The 17,987-nt window shown below is 36.4% G+C and overlaps 1 pseudogene; it reads left to right on the forward strand.

Moving 5' to 3' along the window:
* The first annotated feature begins 2,542 nt into the window (after positions 1 to 2,542).
* Positions 2,543 to 2,661, forward strand: LOC148479102 (5S ribosomal RNA; annotated as a pseudogene).
* Positions 2,662 to 17,987: the final 15,326 nt, after the last annotated feature.

Consider the following 17,987-nt stretch of genomic DNA (forward strand, 5'->3'; position numbering starts at 1 on the left):
GGTATAGAGAATGTTGGGTAGGGTCTAGTAGATAAATGAATGTTTGGTGAGTGCATGCACCCCCTATCTCATCCTGAGTGGCAGCCCGGTGGCTGGTTGCAAGAGTTGTATAGATGTGAGAAAAGCCTCCTTCTAGACGCAGGGCGCCGGTTCCCTGTGTGAGACAACGGCTGCCACCTAGTTGGAAAGGGGTAGCTGCTTCTTCAGTCGCTCCGGCGGAGGGTGTGCACAAATCCCTCACCGCTGGTGTAGTTGTTCCTGGGGTCCGTCCGGCGACTCGGCGAGTAGAGGGGGTGTGGCCAATGTGTTTCACCCGCTAGAGATTGTGAAGGCTTCATCAGGGCTGTGTGGATGTGAAGTTTGCAGTATGTCCTTTATTTAAAGAGCTTGCTCTGTCCCTCCTTAATTGTTCATTAGGAGCCAGTTTGCAGGCATCAGCAATAAATGAGTTTGTTAACCGCTTGTGGTCCTGATTGTTATGGTGTCTCCATTTAAATTCCATTCTCAATATACACAGTGTATAGCACAAACGCATATAGAGTGGAAATCATATAGGGTAAGGATCATATCAGCCTAAGTGCCTATGTATGTGAACATAAGGAATAGTAGGTAGTTAGTTTATCAGGTGATTAACTCACTGTTTATCAGTATATTTATTGCTCGCATAGGTGCACCTGGTAGTTTTTGTAAACAGAGTGGAAGTACACTGTAGGGAGTATATTGAACAATGTAAACAATGTTGAGATGCCAAAAATTGAAAGTATGAAATCTAATATATTGATATAAATAAAAATAGGTGTTGACGGTGTTATTAGAATCTTAAAAAATTAGTTATGCAGTTATGATATTCGTAGAGTCCAAGGTATGGTGGTACTGAATTGTTCTAGATCAGATATTATTCCTATGTTGTAGAAGTAGTTGTCACTCATATTGGTTAATAGATATTGGTCTCTTTTAGAGTATTATCTTGAGCTCCTTGATGTGAAAAGGATTAGCTTGCAGTGATAATTGCTACATAACTTCATGAGAGGTCTCCCAACTCATTACTGGTCTGGCCCGACCCTACTTAGCTTCCAAGTTCGGAAGTGTTTGGGTGTGACCAGGGTGGTATGTATGTAGGATGCACTTGTGAAGCTTATTTCCATTTCTTGCAGTTCATTCCTTCAGGAATTCTGAGAATTCAAAGTTAATATTGAGACCTTTAGGTGCAAGGGTTTTCAATTTATATATCCATCTAGATTCTTCTTGTGACATGGAACATAAGTAGTTACCACCTCTCCATGCTGTTTTAACATTCTTTATTGCGGTGAATGTTAGAAGGTCAGGGTTTCCATTATGTTTTTTATTGAAGTGATCGGGTACGCTATGAGAATCTAGTTTATGCTTGATATTCCTTATATGTTCTCCCATGCGGGTACTTAGTTTTCTAGCTGTTCTGCCTACGTATTGTAGGACACATGGGCATGTGATCATCCGCGAACCTGTCTACAAATTCTATTTTATCATCCCCACAATTGTGGACAAGTCTCATGATATTCTCCACACATAGAATAAAATAGAATTTGTGATCAAAAGTATCGAGTTCATTCTCAGTCACAATCATTTTTGGTATGGCAGCTCCCACTATAGACAGGTTCGCGGAACTGCGATGGGGACCAAATTTGCCCCAAGTTACGCAAACCTGTTTATGGCAGAGTGGGAGAACAATACCATTTTGGCAAACAACAAATATAGAGATCATATATCTACAGTATATGGCGACATTACCTAGACAACGTCATTATCATTTGGACTGGTGGAATAGAAAAATTTAATGAATTTGTGAACCATATTAACCACAATGACAAGTACCTCAAATTCATTGCCACATTCAGCACCAAGTCTATCGACTTTTTGGATCTAACAATATTCATTAAAGATGGAAATATTCAGACAAAAACATACACCAAATCAGTAGATTGCCATTGTTGTGATGTCACAGAATCATCAGAAATACAGTTCAGCAATCTGCAGGTTAATAATGATGGTATAGAGAATGTTGGGTAGGGTCTAGTAGATAAATGAATGTTTGGTGAGTGCATGCACCCCCTATCTCATCCTGAGTGGCAGCCCGGTGGCTGGTTGCAAGAGTTGTATAGATGTGAGAAAAGCCTCCTTCTAGATGCAGGGCGCCGGTTCTCTGTGTGAGACAACGGCTGCCGCCTAGTTGGCCTACAATACATAGGCAGAACAGCTAGAAAACTAAGTACCCGCATGGGAGAACATATAAGGAATATCAAGCATAAACTAGATTCTCATAGCGTACCCGATCACTTCAATAAAAAACATAACGGAAACCCTGACCTTCTAACATTCACCGCAATAAAGAATGTTAAAACAGCATGGAGAGGTGGTAACTACTTATGTTCCATGTCACAAGATGAATCTAGATGGATATATAAATTGAAAACCCTTGCACCTAAAGGTCTCAATATTGACTTTGAATTCTCAGAATTCCTGAAGGAATGAACTGCAAGAAATGGAAATAAGCTTCGCAAGTGCATCCTACATACATACCACCCTGGTCACACCCAAACACTTCCGAACTTGGAAGCTAAGTAGGGTCGGGCCAGACCAGTAATGAGTTGGGAGACCTCTCATGAAGATCTAGTTATGTAGCAATTATCACTGCAAGCTAATCCTTTTCACATCAAGGAGCTCAAGATAATACTCTAAAAGAGACCAATATCTATTAACCAATATGAGTGACAACTACTTCTACAACATAGGAATAATATCTGATCTAGAACAATTCAGTACCACCATACCTTTGACTCTACGAATATCATAACTGCATAACTAATTTTTTAAGATTCTAATAACACCCTCAACACCTATTTTTATTTATATCAATATATTAGATTTCATACTTTCAATTTTTGGCATCTCAACATTGTTTACATTGTTCAATATACTCCCTACAGTGTACTTCCACTCTGTTTACAAAAACTACCAGGTGCACCTATGCGAGCAATAAATATACTGATAAACAGTGAGTTAATCACCTGATAAACTAACTACCTACTATTCCTTATGTACACATACATAGGCACTTAGGCTGATATGATCCTTACCCTATATGATTTCCACTCTATATGCGTTTGTGCTATACACTGTGTATACTGAGAATGGGATTTAAATGGAGACACCATAACAATCAGGACCACAAGCGGTTAACAAACTCATTTATTGCTGATGCCTGCAAACTGGCTCCTAATGAACAATTAAGGAGGGACAGAGCAAGCCCTTTAAATAAAGGACATACTGCAAACTTCACATCCACACAGCCCTGACGAAGCCCGCACAATCTCTAGCGGGTGAAACACATTGGCCACGCCCCCTCTACTCGTCGAGTTGCTGGACGGACCCCAGGAACAACTACACCAGAAGTGAGGGATTTGTGCACACCCTCCACCGGAGCGACTGAAGAAGCAGCTACCCCTTTCCAACTAGGCGGCAGCCGTTGTCTCACACAGGGAACCGGCGCCCTGCGTCTAGAAGGAGGCTTTTCTCACATCTATACAACTCTTGCAACCAGCCACCGGGCTGCCACTCAGGATGAGGTAGGGGGTGCATGCACTCACCAAACATTCATTTATCTACTAGACCCTACCCAACATCCTCTATACCATCGTTATTAACCTGCATATTGCTGAACTGTATTTCCGATGATTCTGTGACATCACAACAATGGACAGTAAATCTACACCTGCATCACACAAATTCCATCAGCATTGGTATTATTATAGATAGGACTGTTCCAACAGTCCCACTTTACCTGTATTACAATTTCCATTGGACAGTATACTGTTTTTCTTTCACCATACCGTCAGACATTTGTGATTGCGAATTTTTATTGTGTATTTTAAATTGTGCAACATATTTTCACATGTACACATTGTGCATTTTTAATTGTGTATTTTGAATTGTGTAACATATTCTCATTTATACTTATTTCAGACCTTGTCAATTTATTATCATTTTACTATTTTAACTACATTAAATTATATCCCATTATGCTGACTCATTAGTCCAATATCTTTAGATCTAGTTACAATACTCAATAACAAGCTCTTACATTGCGCTACCTAATAGACATACCTTTGTACTATCAGATCCCTTTCTTGGTGATATTGGGGAAACCACCAGTGTCTAGAGCTACAATAGTAACTCACCTCCACACTCTCAGTTTTAAGGAGCGCACTTACACCACTTCATTCATATAGCTAATATTTCTTCAGATTATCAGTTTTCCTAAAAATGTGGGTTTTTCTGGTATAATTAAATATAATTAAGAATGGGGTCATTTAGCAATATGTCCCATTATTATTTGTTGGTCACAGTTATGTGTTAATAAAAACAAAGTAGGTGAGTGTCAGGGAGTGCTAAGTCTGGATTGTGGTTGCATAAAACAAAAAAATAAATGTACTAGTAGCTGGAATGAGCAACAAATAATGTACATTTATTGGACAAGAATACATACAACATATAAAACATTAAAAGATTCCTGAAAAGGCTCTTGTGGGCAATGGTAAATAAATGTCCTCATCCTTTCTGGCAGTTGCGGTGGGCTAGCTTCCTTAGCTGTGGGTCCCGGGCTTAATAGCTCAGCACCACCACAATACATTTGTAGGGAGAGCCCAAACAGAAATCACTAGGGATCCAAATCAGTCCAGAAGATCGTAGGTGTCTGCACAACGCGTTTCGGAATAATTTTTCACCAGAAGCGGGTATCTTACCTCCTTCTTATTGGGGTTTAAATATCCTTCTTCATTACAGTCCATTAGCTGCCTTTCGGGAATCCCGCTGACGTACGGAACGTCCGTGACCGGAAGTGACCTCTGCATTCTACCAGTCGACTCCTGTTTGCGTTCCACCGGGTGATGGATCGTATTAGACATTTCCTGGTTTCTTTTTTATGGTTGTTCATGACCGGAAGTGACATGTGTGTTCTACCAGTCAAACTCAAGTTGCTTTCCACTGAGTAGCAGATTAAATCAGATGCTTCCTGGTCTCTTTTAGCGGGGAACTGATAACTTGTGTTAAGGTTTCATCTGAATATCAGCGTGTGAGCTGGCTATAATTAAGTACTGCATCCCATGATAATTTTCTCCATTTCTTGTCCACCTCCTCCACATACCTTTCTTCTGTCATACTTTATGTTCCCACAGAGTATTACCCTATACCGGAGGAAGGGACCAGTGAGAGTGGATGCCATCAAGAATCATATGGAGAACATATAGAACAGAAATAAAAATATAAGGGTAAAAAACTTGAAAAAATGTCATTTAAAATATCAAGGTGAGAAATGATGTATAAATACACAATACAGGAAAAATAGATATAAAATGCATATTTGCATTAAATTAATCTAAAAACCATTTAACTTCAAAGTTCATATGGTATCCACTGGGACTTAAAGTATCCAAATTAAAAATCCATCTAATTTCATACTGCGCTAGTTCCTTTTCAATATTCCTATCTTTCCAATTTCCCTTGGCTGGTTGAATTCCTAGGAATCTTTTTATATTTCCCTCACATTTATTATGTTTTTGATGGAAATGTTCTGATAATGGATGTGTCATAAGTCCTTTCCTTATATTATATATATGCTCTATCGATCTGATTTTTAGGCTCCTAGATGTTTTGCATATATAAATCAGTCCGCATGAACATTCAAGAAGGTATACAATATTTTTTGAGTGGCATGTAATGAAGTCTGAAATTTGGTACTTCCTTCCTTTGACCTCAAATTCTATGGTTTTCCTATCATAATTGCTTTTAGTTGTGGTTCTGCACATGAGACATGAACCACAACGATTGAATCCTTTATTTCTCTCACTTGTTACTCTTTTCTACAGCAAAGCACTTATTGCAAGTTTGTTTATTAAAGATGGAGCTCTTTTATATATAAAAATTGTTTTTTTCTGGTAGTTGTTTCCCTAGTATGGGATCAATACAGAGAATACTCCAGTTTTTTTATATAATTTGTTCAACTTTTTTATGATGAGCCCCATACTGAGAAATAAAAGCCCATTCATATCTTGATTGCGAGTCTCCTTTTTTGATTTTTCTTTTAATAAATTGGTTCTATCAATTTTCTTTATTTGAGTTTTTGCCACCTCCAATTAATTTTTTGAATACCCCTTTGCTTCAAATCTCATATCTATTTCCTCTATCTGTTTTTCTAGTACTTTTTCATCAGTACAATTCCTTTTTAATCTTTTATATTATCCCAAAGGTATATTTTCCAGCCATCTTTTATGATGTTCACTATTAATCTTTATATAGGAATTGGAATCGGTAGGTTTTCTATGTGTTTTAGTCTGAATTTTTATATAAATATTTAAATCCAGAAAGACCATGCTTACTTTGCTGATGTTAAAAGTCAATAAAATATTAAAATCATTAACATTAAGACTTTGATTAAAAAGCTGTAAACTCTCCAACTCGCCTCTCCAGATAAAATAACACATCATCAATGAAGCGCCACCAGCACACCATGTTTGCTCCACTAGCTCTAACATGGTCTATGGTAGTCATCTCCCAGTAGGCCATGAAGAAGTTGGCATAGCTGGGGGCAAACCTGATGCCCATTGCTGTACCCTTCACTTGTAGGTGGTAAGTGCCGTTGGAATAAAAAATTTTTTTAGACAAGATAAAAGATATGGCTTCAATAATAAAATGTTTTAGATCTTCTGAATAGTCACTTTTTTCTAGGAAAAACTTTATCGCTTTGTTTCCTTTTTTCAATCAATAATGGTGTATAAAGTACTCACATCTGCACTAATTAAAGTGCAATCATCTCCCCATTCAGTGGTACTTCATTTTCTTAACACATCACCTGTATCTTTTAAAAAAGATTCTGTTTTTTGAGACCAAAGGTTGTAGAAATGAATCTAGAACTGTACAAAAATTTTATGTAATACTATTTGTTCCAGTAATAATAGGCCTTCCAGGCAGTTTTTCTTTATTTTTGTGGATTTTCAGCAATATATATATCGTGGGAATTGAGGGGTTCTGGATATTGATAAACTCCATTTCGTCCTTAGTGATGACACCCTTTTCCAAGATTTTTTTGTAAAATTCAAATGTCTTTTGTGATATTGGGAGTGGGGTCACTTTTTAATTTTTTATAAGTTAAATTATCTTCCAATTGTCTATATCATTTATGTACTCTTCTCTTTACATAATTACCACACTACCGCCCTTCCTTATCAGCCGGTTTGATTATAATATCATCATTTCTTTGTAATATATTAATAGCATCAAATTCACTCTTGGTAAGATTTTTCTTCTTTGTTTAAGGAATACTTTTTAATCCTTTAGTGACCATGGAGTTAAAACAATTAAAAATGTCCCCCTTGACATGTTTTGGATAAAAGGTTGATCTTGGTTTGAATGTGCTTTTAATTGGGCAGATATCTTGATTTTCTGTAACCTCAGGTTCTTTACTCAAGAAAAAATTTGTAACACTTAATTTCCTAATGAATTTTTGTAAATCAACAAAAATATCAATAGTGTTTATGTGTGCAGTGGGAGCAAATTTCAGACCCTTCTCTAGGACCTGTTGTTCCTCCTTAGTTAGTACATGATCACTTAAATTGAATACTCTACCTATTTCTTGGGATGTATCTCCTATTGGAAAATGAATTTCTGAACTAATTTCTGGTGACTTAAACCTTTCTAGTAGGTCCTTTTGTCTTTTTCTAGATTTATTCCTCTTCTTTTTTTTGCCTCCCCTTTCCCCCTATTTTTCTTTTTATTTATTCTCTCCTGGGGGACCATGGGGCCCACCTTAAAAAAGGTGTATCTGATTATTTTTTTCTTTGTGACACAAGAGGGTCAAATCCATTTCTAATTGGAATTTGAAAATTCCTTTTTCTCTCTAGGAAAGGTCTTGGTCTGTAATCAACTCTTCTATTTTCATGACGAATTTGGGGTGAAAATTCCTATTGATAAGGGGATTCATATCTATTTCCTCTATTTTTTCTCCATTCTTCATTATATTTGGCTCGCTGAAACTTATTAGATGGACATGTTTCCCAATGTTAGGATTTGTCAATATTCTGATTATTTCTTTGATTTTTCCTTTGATTTTTCCTTTGATTTTTTCACCTTGAATTTTTACATTTTTTGAGACATGATGGGTCTTTGTACACTCATTGATATCCCTCCTATATTTATTCCTTTTCTTTATTTTTAATTCTCTAGTGTTTTTTTCTCATTTGTTTAGAATCGAAATTTCTTTTTCTTTTACTTCTTTTTGATCAGTAAATGGGTCTATCAATGTTTGAAAATTATCAATTTCTTTATTCAATTCTATTAACTCTGTATTTCTTTCTTTAATGATTAGATCCATTAAGTCTAGTGAGCAATTCTTTAAAATATTATCCCATTCTATCTGAAATTCCTCTTTAAGGTTACTAAAAGATGGTTGTTTTAGGATTTGTATGCCCTTGGGCACTAAATTTGATTTCCTGTAGTGTTCTAGTGAAATAACTTCCCACCATAGACGATTCTCTTTAATCATATGTCCTTCTACTTTTTCTAATAGACACAAAACATCTTCATCCTTAAAATTGGAATCTATATGGTTAAATGATTGAAATATTTATTTAGCCTGATTCCTTCTGGAATCTCTGAACGCAAACATAATTGCAGCAAGAAAAAAACTCAGATGTGTTATACAATATGTGATACTAAAAATGGAGTGAGTGAATTCTTGCACAATGAACTAGACCACATGCAGCACCAACACACACCTGGGGAGAAACACAAATGCTCCCTATGAAAGTGAATAAAAACAAAGTAGGTGAGTGTCAGGGAGCTCTAAGTCTGGATTATGGTTGCATGAAGCAAAAAAATAAATGTACTAGTAGCTGGAACAAGCAACAGATATTGTACACTTATTGGACATGAATACATACAACATATAAACATTAAATCTATTTTTCCTGTATTGTGTATTTATACATCATTTCTCACCTTGATATTTAAAATTATATTTTTTGATGTTTTATAACCTTATATTTTTATTTCTATTTAATATGTTCTCCATATGATTCTTGATGAAATCCACTCTCACTGGTCCCCTCCTCCGGTATAGGGTAAGATTCTGCGGGAACATAAAGTATGGCAGAAGAAAGGTATGTGGAGGAGGTGGACAAGAAATTGAGAAATTCATCATGGTATGCAGTACTTAATTATAGCCAGCTCACATGCTGATATTCAGATGAAAACTTAACACAAGTTATCAGTTCCCTGCTAAAAGAGACCAGGAAGCATCTGATTTAATCTGCCACTCGGTGGAACGCAACTTGAGGTTGACTGGTAGAACACGTATGTCACTTCCGGTCATGAACAACCGTAAAAAAGAAACCAGGAAATGTCTAATACGATCCATCACCTGGTGGAACGCAAACAGAAGTCGACCGGTGGAACGCAGAGGTCACTTCCGGTCACGGACGTTCCGTACGTCAGCGGGATTCCGGAAAGGCGGCTAATTGACAGTAATGAAGAAGGGTATTTAAACCCCAATAAGAAGGAGGTAAGGTAAGCTGCTGAAGGATTATTCTGAAACGCATTGTGCAGACACCTACAATCTTCTGAACTGATTTTGATTGTGATTTCCATTTGGGCTCTCCCTACAAGTGTGTTGCGGTGGTGCCAAGCTATTAAGCCCGGAACCCACAGCTAAGGAAGCTAGCCCACCGCAACTGCCAGAAAGGGTGAGGACATTTATTTACCATTGCCCACAAGGGAAGTCCATGGACCTTTTCGTTCCAGGAATCTTTTAATGTTTTATATGTTGTATGTATTCTTGTCCAATAAATGTACATTATTTGTTGCTCATTCCAGCTACAAGTACATTTATTTTTTTGTTTCATGCAACCATAATCCAGACTTAGCACTCCCTGACACTCACCTACTTTGATTTTATTCACTTTCATAGGGAGCTTTTGTGTAGCTCCCCTGGGATGTGTTGGTGCTGCATGTGGTGTGGTTCATTGTGTAAGATTTCACTCACTCCATTTTTCATATCACACAGTTATTTGTTATAAAAAGATGATTTGGAGTCTCACTTGCCTTTTTTTTTTCCCAGTTAAGATTTTTAGTTGAGTAGGAAAATTTTGGTTTTGCATGATTTCAAGAGTTGTTCGTAGTAACCCTTTTCTTTAAATCTATTTATTAAGGTGTCAGCCTGTTCTTAAAATACTTTTCTTTCAGAATAGTTGTGCATTTGGGATTTCTTTATCCAGTTCTTGTTGTGGCAGCTTGTTGGAAGAAGATAATTGTTAGCGTTGACTTTCATAAAATGTGCAATTGCATGGATTGTTCTTTCTGAGATGTAAACTTCAAAAATCTAGGTACACTATTCTTTCAGAGCTGTAAGCCCAGATGAATTTGAGATTATTGTCATTTGGTTTAATTATTAAAGAATTCCATAAGTCAGTTGTTGTCATCTTTCCAAATGATGATTATGTCATCAATATAGCTTTTCCAAAGGACCACTTGTACTCCACGTGGATTATTGTTCAAATATAGATGGTTTCCAATAAATCTATAAATTTGCATAACTTTTTGCAAACTTGGTCCCCATCGCTGTCCCTTGTAATTTACAGATAGAAGTCATCATGGAATCTGAAATAATTAATTATGTTTTAAAATGAAGTCTATACTTTGAACCAGGAATTAGAAAGTGTTCAAGAAGTGATTTGTTGCCTCAATTTCCTGCAAGTGGATTATTGGGGTATATAGTGAGGAAATGTTTGCTTTGCAGAGAATTAAATTTTTTTCCTATATGATCATTTTTATAATTTCTGTGAAGTTTCTCAGAAAGGATGGCAGTTGTTACTATGTCATGTAGGAAAATATCTACATAACATCCTTTTGTGAGGGACCCAATTCCTGATACTATTCAGCATCATGGTGGGTTGAGAGCATCTTCATGAATTTTGGGTAAAAAATATAAATAATAAATTCTTGAGCATTCCTAATTTAAAAACTCAAATTCTAGTCTATTAAGAACCCTGATGTTTAGTGCTCATTGTAGTAGGATGGTAAGTTCTTATTTGAAAGTATTGGTGGGGTCTTTCTGCAAATGTTTATGTGTCTGTGATAGAGAATCCAGATTATCTTGAACCAGTTTTTGAAAGGTGTTAATGAATTTTCCCTTTAGGGCTACCGGGTAAAGTGTAGACTTCTTCTTTAGTGATGTGTGGATTATTTTACCATTGTCAAGTTGGGAATTATAATTCCTGATGGCAGGTTCTTGTCTTGCTAAATATTTTTTAATGAAAGATTGCAGACAATCTTGTTCATATTAATATATTTATTAAAGGAATTCATGTTGATGGTCAGGGCAAATAATAACCCTTTACTGAGTAAGTTTTGTGCATATTATTTTTTGTGAGACTGCTCAAGTTAAATATTCCTGTATTTTGGATTCATTCTATCTCTTTTTAATGGATTTTGATCCTCCTCTACAGATGTGTGCAGCTACATCTTGCCCCATATGCCATGTAGCGTACCCAGCTAGTCGCGCTGTACCATGGTGTATTGAGTCGCATCGTAATGTACTGAAGTACTGGAAAAGCCAGTGAGTGTAATACAACTTTCTGTCCACCAGATGCCACTTTTCCTAAACTGCACTGCGCATTCATAAAAAAAGACAATGCAATTTCTGTAGTACCACCCACTGATAGGCTGAATGTACCTGTCATTCGGTACACTATAGTGGTCATAGATCAATAACAATAATTGAGTCTGTAATAAAGGATTCAATCATTTGGTTTGTGAGTCCTGAGTACACTTTTGAAAAACAATTTATATATGTGATGTGCCATCATTATTACAGTATATTATGCTAGATACACATATCAGTATAGTAATAAAAAATGAGCACTGTGTAAATTAAGTTCGTGGCACCTGTGAAATAAAAATGGTTTCTATAGTGTTATAGCTCCTTTATGAAAAGGTAATAGTGATGATGGGTCCCGTTTACAAAGTCACTCTGCCGCAGATGACAAATAAGAACTTTCCCTATATTACCCTGAATCTCCAATCTGTCCAGAGATTAAGTGTGGGTCCAGGCGGGGAGCACAAAGTCAGAGCTCGGCCTCAGCTCCTGCTCCTGCTCCACTGCATGTTGCCGGCATCAGGGCCGAAGGCGTGGCCGCGATTGATGACGTCACCGGAGTTCGTGCAGGCAGAGTGAACGGCTAAGTAGCCAGAGTTTCCAATGTTGCTGGGGTGTCCACCTCTTGCCTCCAACGTGTTTCGTGCATCATGCGCACTTTGTCAAGGATGGCATGGGCTACACCAGGCTTTCTTTAAATACTTTAAAAAACTTTATTGGTTTAAATTAAAAACCGGAACTTGTTGCAGGAAATGGATCCAAAAAGGCGGTATCCATGTGCCTGTCATTCATCTTTAAAAATGGTGTAATATTTAACAAAATCTTAATTTAAAAAAGGTCGTTTTTCCTTTTTCTTCTTTTGTTAATTTATTAGCTAAACACTTATACAAATCAGTGGCACTTATAAAATGCAGATATGTAAAATATAAAAAAAATAAAATGTATCTATAAAAAAGCCGTTAGTTCAATGTCTATATTGAGTCCACAGGGTTGCAAAGTTTTTAATTCGTAGATCCATTTAGTCTCTGTCCTTCTTAGGACATTGACTATGTCACCACCTCTCCAATTATGCTGAAGTTTTTGTATTATTATAAATTGTAGGCCTTCTGGGTTTTTCTCATGTTTTTCCAAAAAATGATTTGACAAACTATGTGTTATAAGGCCTTTTTTTATATTGTGAATATCCTTATGTTAAATTGTCTTTTTGTTTGACCAACATATTGTAACCCACAAGGACATTCTAGGAGATAGATGACCTCTTTACTTCCACATGACGTAAACTCCCGCAACTTGTATACTTTTCCAGTTATCTTTGATTTAAACTCCTATAGGGGCTTGGTAGTTGATTTTCTTCCATTTTTACAGCCTACACATTTCAGACAAAAAAGGATTTTTCGCTCCTCTATAAAGAATATGAGGGTTTTCTGGAATGAAGGGTTTTATCTCATTGTCCAATTTGAGGATATGTCAATGTTTTCTCATTATATCTTCCAAGGTTTTTGTGTCACTATTGAATTGCGTAATAAACAGAAGATCTTTTCTTTCGTTTTTTTTCTGTTTGTATGTGATCAATTCTTTTCACTCCAGATGCTGTACTTTTTCCAATTGTACTTCCAAATCTCTTATTTTATAACTTTTATTGATAACATTTCCTTTCATTACTTCACTTTGTGTTAGGAATACTATTGTTCTGTACAGTTACGTTTTAGCATTTGAAACTGTCCTGCAGGGATGTTTTTGATCCACTGTCTATGAGGATTACTTATGACTGGTAGGGCACTATTTCCATTCACTTCTTTTATGTGTGTTTTTGATTGTATCTTGTTATTCCTGATATCAATTTCTAGGTCAAGAAAATTGGCCTTTTCTCTGCTTATTTCAGTCAGAAATTACAAGTTAACTTTATTATCACTGATATATTTGATGAACCTCTTAAGCCTTTCTTCTGAGCCGTCCCATACAAAGAAGATATCGTCAATATATCTTCTCCAGCAAATTATATTTTCTTTGTATTCATTGTTTTCCCAGATATGGTCATCCTCCCATCTTGAAACAAATAAATTAGCATAACTGGGGGTGAATGATGTTCCCATCGCAGTCCCACACTTCTGGTGGTAGAATCTATTCTCATACCAGAAGTAATTGTGTGTTAAAAGATAATCAATATTCTCCATAATGAAATTAATCTGTTGATTTTCTAAATCTGTCATTGTCGATAAAAAGTGTCTTGTGCTTTCACATCCCAGTCCATGGGTTATACAAGTATATAGTAATTTCACATCACTTGTTCCAAGGATGTAGGTCTCTTTCCACACTAAGTTCTCTATAATTTGTAGAACACTTATAGAGCCTTTTAAATAACTTTTCTGTTTTAGTACAAGATCCTTCAAGAAGAAGTCAATGTACTTTGACAAATTTGTTGTGATGGAATTGAGTCTTGAGATGATCGGCCATCCTGGTGGGTTCTGAACATCTTTATGAACTTTTGGGAGGAAATAAAACTTTGGAATTTTTGGCTTTTTTTCACATATAAAATCATATTCCTTCTTCATTATAATTTCCATTAAGAAACCTTCCTCTAGAATTTCTTCCAGTTCTCTTGAGAATTTGGCAGTTGGCTCATTTTGTAACAATTCATATGTAGTGTTATCTCCTAGAAGTCTTTCTGCCTCCTACTTGTATTTTTCTTTATCCATAAGAATGTTCCCTCCCCCTTTATCTGCCGGCTTTATGACGATTGTTGTATCTTCTCTTAGTTGTTTTAAACTTTTTATTTTTCCTTCTGATAAATTCTTCTATATAGTTTGTTTTTCGGGGAGGTTTGAAATGTCCCTCTCCATTAATTTCTGAAAAGTTTCTATATGTGGTCCTTTACATTGTGTTGGATTGAATATTGAAAATGGTCTGAACTCTGTGTGTTTGTACTTTTCTTCTCATATATTAATTGCTTGTGAGTTCTTCTCTTTTGCAAACAATTCTTTATGCACAATTTCCTTACAAATTTCTGTAAATCTATGTACAGGTCAAATTTGCTAATTTTTGATTGGGGGGCAAATTTCAGTCCTTTCTCAAGAACTTTACTTTCTGTTTCTTTGAGGGTTCTCTTACTCAGGTTGAAGATGGTGGTATTAGATTCCATTGATTTGCTTTGTTTTTTGGTCTTACCATCTCTTGTGCCTCTTTGTCTGTAAAAATATTTTTTCTCATTTTTTTTGGTCTCGCTGTTGGAATATAGTCTGGTGTTTTTTCTAATCCATGGTTCATTTCTAAAAAATCCTCATTATTGTAATCTTCATAAAAATTTATTTTTATTTGGTGACTTCTTGACCCATGGCACCCCTCTTTCATAGGATTATGTTCTGATATATTCTGTATAAGAGTGTTAAATTCCACCTGTTCTTCTCTTATCGCTGACTCTCGTCCTCATCTATACGAATCTTTAATCAGATTGTATGGATTGTTCTTGAAAGAAAAATTGTTCCTATTGTAAGGTTTATAATCCGGTCTTCTAGTATTCAGTGTGAGTAGTGTTTTAATGAGGGGTTCTTTTTTGCGTGCTACTTGTTGCATTGATTTGTTGTATGTGAAATCTTTCAGTTTGTGTCTGATTTATACTGTTTCTGAAAGTTTCCTTTTATTGTTCTTTTTTTATTAAGTTTTTGATTGTAAATTATGGCTTCCTGTGTATCTCGTCTGTATTTGCATTGTTTTTGTAGAAGGATATTTTCTTCCAGTTTTTCTATTTTAAATGGTGTAACATTGAATAAAATCTTCATTTAAAAAAGGTTGTTTTTCCTTTGTCTTTTTTTGTTGATTTATTAGCTAAACACTGATACAAATCGGTGCCACTTATAAAATGCAGATATGTAAAATATAAAATAAATAAAATGTATCTATAAAAAAGCTGTTAGTTCAATGTCTGTATTGAGTCCACAGGGTTGCAAAGTTTTTAATTGAAGTAAAAATGGAAGAAAATCAACTACCAAGCACCTATACAAGTTTAAATCAAAGATAACTGGAAAAGTATACAAGTCGAGGGAGTTTACGTCATGTGAAAGTAAAGTGGTCATCTATCGCCTAGAATGCCCTTGTGGGTTACAATATGTCAGTCAAACAAAAAGACAATTTAAAATAAGGTTAGCCAAACATATTCACAATATAAAAAAAGTAATAAATTAAGGGGTTTATAGCGCTCTCAATCCTGTCTTGAAATTGTCCCTAGCTGCTCCACTGGTAGAGGTATCCCAACCTCTAAAAAATTGGTTAAATAAATGATTATTAGTGGTGCGCTCTGGGGCAATTGTGATATGTGGATAATGGGCCCGAAAAAACTGAAGGAAAAAAATGAAGGAAAAAAAATGAAAGAAAAAATGAAGGAAAAATTTTTTTTTTAAAAGAAAGGAAAATGTCCAGCTAATGTCTCAACATAAAGTCCTGACTTGAATCTGTAGACAGTTTGTTCTCAGAATTATTTAGACAACCGAATAATGGCATGCGTTCCTAGTCCCTGACCGGGAATGTGTACAACAAAAAATCCTAGTGTCTCTTATGGAGTAGGATCTTTGGATAGTCTCAGAAAATATGTAGCTCTTCACGAGTTAATTTCGTGATGTCTGTAGGATGGATGTTCTTATATTGTGCTTGATGGTAACATACACCTCTTAATCCGCATTCCACCTCAAATATAATACATGGGCACAGTATCAGGGATCATGGTGAACACAATTGATGCAGGTAGGTAAGAAATGGATTGTACTTACCCAATATGTAGTATCGCTCCTGCTGGTTCTCCTTGTCCCGGTGCTCCTGCAAATGCTTCTGAGGGTGCTTGATACGTGGGGTATGCTGCTGCACACTAAGTGTTGTGGTACAAATTGTAATGCAGACTACAGTCTAATAAAACTTGATTTTATTCTATGACTCAAACGAGTCTCTAAATACACATCCTGTACACAGGAATCATGAACTCAAAGTCACTAAAGTATATGAAAAGTTCTCTCATAAAAAAATCATGTGGGTAAGGGGCGTGGCCCAACGCGTTTCATCCGATTTGCGGACTTTATCAAGGTGCCCACCTTTCCCTTTATTGTCTTTATTTAGAGTAGGGAATTAGTCTGTCTATGGCTCCGGTGTGCGCCCGTACTTCCGGGTTGCGCACATTGGCGCGTCATAGCCAGTGATGGTATGCGGAGCTTCTAACGCTAGAGTGTGCATAGGAGTCCCTATTATCATTCTGCGCATGCGCCGTCTCCGGCGGCCATTTTGTCATAGCTTTAAGTAATGTATTAGAGTACCGGCCTGCTCTTGATGTTATGCTGCTATCACTAGAGTCTGTGTTGGATTTCAGCCACCTCCGGTGGCCATTTTGTCTGTGATCGATTTGTATTGCTGTAATGTATCACAAGATGGCCATTTTGTTGGTTATTAACAGACTAGCTCTTTTGGTATAGCCTTACTTCAGCCCTCTTTATACTCTAATACATTACGGGCGCACACCGGAGCCATAGACAGACTAATTCCCTACTCTATATAAAGACAATAAAGGGAAAGGTGGGCACCTTGATAAAGTCCGCAAATCGGATGAAACGCGCTGGGCCACGCCCCTTACCCACATGATTTTTTTATGAGAGAACTTTTCATATACTTTAGTGACTTTGAGTTCATGATTCCTGTGTACAGGATGTGTATTTAGAGACTCGTTTGAGTCATAGAATAAAATCAAGTTTTATTAGACTGTAGTCTGCATTACAATTTGTACCACAACACTTAGTGTGCAGCAGCATACCCCACGTATCAAGCACCCTCAGAAGCATTTGCAGGAGCACCGGGACAAGGAGAACCAGCAGGAGCGATACTACATATTGGGTAAGTACAATCCATTTCTTACCTACCTGCATCAATTGTGTTCACCATGATCCCTGATACTGTGCCCATGTATTATATTTGAGGTGGAATGCGGATTAAGAGGTGTATGTTACCATCAAGCACAATATAAGAACATCCATCCTACAGACATCACGAAATTAACTCGTGAAGAGCTACATATTTTCTGAGACTATCCAAAGATCCTACTCCATAAGAGACACTAGGATTTTTTGTTGTACACATTCCCGGTCAGGGACTAGGAACGCATGCCATTATTCGGTTGTCTAAATAATTCTGAGAACAAACTGTCTACAGATTCAAGTCAGGACTTTATGTTGAGACATTAGCTGGACATTTTCCTTTCTTTTAAAAAAAAAATTTTTCCTTCGTTTTTTCTTTCATTTTTTTTCCTTCATTTTTTTCCTTCATTTTTTTCGGGCCC

This window comes from Taudactylus pleione, unplaced genomic scaffold, assembly GCF_031769625.1.
Source record: "Taudactylus pleione unplaced genomic scaffold, aTauple2 ptg000637l, whole genome shotgun sequence".
In the NCBI taxonomy this organism is placed as follows: domain Eukaryota; kingdom Metazoa; phylum Chordata; class Amphibia; order Anura; family Myobatrachidae; genus Taudactylus; species Taudactylus pleione.